The sequence below is a fragment of the Crocodylus porosus genome, unplaced genomic scaffold (assembly GCF_001723895.1).
Source record: "Crocodylus porosus isolate Cpor-Errol unplaced genomic scaffold, CroPor_comp1, whole genome shotgun sequence".
Classification (NCBI taxonomy): Eukaryota; Metazoa; Chordata; order Crocodylia; family Crocodylidae; genus Crocodylus; species Crocodylus porosus.
Genome location: NW_017728920.1, coordinates 6,498,133 through 6,501,908, shown reverse-complemented (window position 1 = coordinate 6,501,908; position 3,776 = coordinate 6,498,133). Strand labels below are relative to the sequence as shown.

Below are 3,776 nucleotides of genomic sequence, written 5' to 3'. Positions count from 1 at the left end.
TTTTGAAGATTGGAACCACATTGGCCCTCTTCCAGTCCTCTGGCACCACACCAGAGCACCACGAGTGCTCATAAAGCCGTGCCAGTGGTCCTCCAATGACCTCAGCTAAATCCCACAGCACTCTGGGGTGGAGATCATCCGGACCAGCTGATTTAAATACATGCAGTCCCTCCAGAAGTTCTCTGACTAGATCCTCTCTGACCCATGGCCTAGGTGTGCCTCCCCTGGGGCCTGAGGGGGGGCTCTGCTCAGGAATACAGAGGCAAAGAAGTCATTAAATAGGTTACCTTTGTTGTCTGGTGCGATGACCAAATTTCCTAGTGTCTTGCAGGGGTCCCACGTTACCTGGTACCTTCTTTTCTCCCCTTATGTGTTTAAAAAAGGACTTCTTGTTGTTCTTGATCCGGGTAGTTAGTCTCAGTTCCATCTCCACCTTGGCCTTCCTGACTGCCCCCCTGCAGCCCCGAGCAACCGCAGTATAATCCTCCCTGGTTATGGCCCTTCCCTTCCATTGGGTGTGCGCCTCCCTTTTAGCTAGGAGACATTCCCAGATGCTTTTGGTGAGCCATGGGGGCTTTGGCACCCTCCTGCTCCCTTTGAACCTGCTCACTCACTAGCAAATATTAAATTAAAACAAGTTTATTATGAGGGAAAAGGGGAGCAGTAGTACTCCCTAGGCAAAACCTTAACTGTAGCTCAAAATGGATCACAGTCAGAGTCAGTGGCAAACCAACCTGGGGAGCTCCCTCCTAGCCAAGTCACTTTGAAAGAAGTCTCACCCATGTCTGCCATCCAGGGACTCTATCACTTGTGGTCCAAAAGAAATTCCTTATTCAAGTCAGTATACTTAGTGCAGTGGGCATGGGGGGCTGCCAGTTAGCAGCCTGGCATGAAGAAACTGCACTCTGGATTGGGCAAGACTCTGGTTAGCGGTGTCCAGGAGAGTCCCCCAGTGCCAGAGAGGCATGGTGTGGGGTGGCCCAAGAAGGATATCTATCTATAATCCCAGCTCAAATTCCAGTTCATTATTCGGGTCCATATACTTAGCACAGTGGCAAGGGTGCTGTCAATTGGCAGCCTGGCACTGGCAAACTATGGCAGGACTGTCATTAGGGTTCTTTGGGATAGTACTCCAGTAGCATCGACAGGAAGTTTGGGGTGGCCCAAGAAGTAATCCTATCCTAATCTGACCTTTATTTAGGACTCTATACTTGATGTGGGATATTAGTTTACATATTAATTAGTATATATGCATAGCTAATGAAATTCTCTCTCTTTAGGATGTGTAATTCATTAGTAACAAGCTTCTATTGGGTCTATATTAACTTTGAAAAAGGAACCAGGAATAAGGAATAAGGAACAGGGAACTGGGAATAAGGAACTGGGAAAAAGCAACCAACTTCAGCCTCATACCTTTCCAGAGCAATGCAGATACCAGTTCAAAACCAATGCAAGCAAGGTTACACTACAAGTAAAAGCTATAACCAAACTGCTTTTCCACAATATGTGAACGTTGGTGCCAGCACTGTCAGTACTCCTAACTGTACCACAGACCTCCAAGACAAATGCTGTAAAGTCTGTAGGGGCTACAGATCTTACTGATGATTTATCAACCACTAGCAGAACTAAATGTTGCTATTTGCATTGAATGTTTGGCTTGCTCTGTTCCACATTACAAAGCCTACCTGAATCAGTTCTACAATAGAGACACTGGTGGGTGATTTCCTGGGAAACCCATAGAAACCCAGATGACTGGCAAAAGGGAAATATTTTTCCATCATTAAGACTTCAACTCAATGCAGAAGCACAGTTGAAGTACCTAGGGAATAAATTAAGAGGAATTAGTTTCAGAACTATACAACCAATTACTTGCAAAAATCTCCTGATGGTGAAAATTTTTCCTGCAATTTCCAACAGTAAGAAATGTTTATGAACCAACTTTTAAAACTAGGAGTTTCCTTCTTTCTTGTCTTCTCCTCTGATTCTCCATTCCTGTATTAGTTATACATTTTTTTAGATGTAGTACAGTACCTAGTGATTTGTCAAAGCTGCTTCCAGATGCTGGTTAGCATTGCCTTTGATGTGACAGAACACAGCATGGTTGGACTGGCTGGCTCGTGAAGCGGCTACAAATGGCAGGCTCATAGCATTAATTGCTCCCCTGGAAGCTCACCTTTATACTAGAAGGCTGCTCTCAGCTTGTGTGTTTGCTGTATGGAAGACAATATTAAACAGTGATGTGTCCTTTGCGAAGGTTTCTGTTATTCTCCACATTGGATCAGATCAGGAACATGCTGACACATGTTTTCTGTTAAGACTCAGAGTGTAGACCATAGGACAGTAATATCTGAATTCCTCTCCTCTGCACAGACACCTTAATAATCAGATCATTCCTAACACCAGCAGAGGCTGGTTCCACTACATATAACCCTAGAGGGGCAGGACAAGAGCAGTGCACATGTGTGATCTGAGGATGGGGATTGGTGACAGCAGGAACGGGAGAAAACCGCACTGAGCCTGAATGATCCTTTGAGTTCCAGGTCATGATTAAAATACTCAGACCAATTTTGAAAAGGCCTGAAGATCAATTTCTTCTTCAGCACTTCATTTTACAGGAGACCAATTTCTTCTTAGTCTCACCTACAGACCAAGCAACACAGCATTTGCAGACATTATTGAACCACTCTGCAAAACATGTCTTAAGAACAAATAATAGATATTTTCCATTAGGGCATGACCAGCTTTTCACATGCATGAGAGCTCATCACAAAAGCAACGAACACAGGAAACATTTGTCCTTTGTTTTATGCTGAGGACTGCAGGGGTGAAGTTACTTTTTTGCCTGCAAGGCTAGGAAAGGACCTGCAAATGTTTAAAGAAATGACATACAGATGCCCATATTAATGACTACCACCTCACAGGAGATTTTGGTCCAACAAAGTTAGATACTAAGCTATAAAAGGCCCTGGGAGCACAGCCAATCAGTACTGGTGCAGGCTTTAACTTAAAAACAGAAAGCATCAGCATTCAAGTCAGGCTTATTTTAAATAGATTTTTTGAAGATCCACCATGTTCATATCAGTACTTGACGTTCTGGAGCTCCTTAGATGCTGTATGGCACACAGCCATGTTCTCAAGCTGAGGTAATATAGTCACCAGGAAATGTTTAGGTTCTCTGCTATACAAAAAAGAGGAGTAATTATGCCAACATGTTCCAACCCTGAAGGCTGGTGTATGTAATGGACTGGGGCATAAGCAGTCTGGCATAATGGTTAGACCACTGAGAGAAAGCAGGGGCCTGGGGCTTGGTCAGAGGACAGGAGCCATATTACTGAAATCAGAAGGAAATCCAGGTGCAGAGTCTGCAACACAGTCCAGCATTCGCATATTGAATACCAACCTCAGGCATAACCCACAGGGCAAAGTCCAAGAGCAGTTCCAAACCTGGGTCAGGAGCCAGGAAACAGATCCATGAGGAAATCTAAAAGCAAAGTCCAGAAAGAAGTCAAATCTAGAGTGTAGGACCCAGGAGGCGTGCCACAGAAAAACTATTGACTGGCCTGCAGACCCAGGGCCCCAGCTGGTGTCAAGGGGATAGGCACTGGTAGCACTCCTAGCCAATCAGAACGCTCATGGCTCCTAAACTGGGGCAGTTGATTAGCGGAGGCTTACTGCAGGTGGCTGCTGAGGTACTTGGCCCAAGCTGGTCTGCCTGGTCAGAGTCCCTGACAGCGTATACCAGGAGTACTCAGCCCCTGGCCTGTAGGTCAGATCCG

General features: G+C 45.2%; 1 long non-coding RNA gene across 1 annotated transcript; it reads left to right on the top strand.

Moving 5' to 3' along the window:
- The first annotated feature begins 1,095 nt into the window (after positions 1-1,095).
- Positions 1,096-2,250, top strand: LOC109312570. Its single transcript, XR_002101857.1, has 2 exons — positions 1,096-1,916; positions 2,059-2,250. It is a non-coding gene; the product is annotated as an uncharacterized LOC109312570 (long non-coding RNA).
- Positions 2,251-3,776: the final 1,526 nt, after the last annotated feature.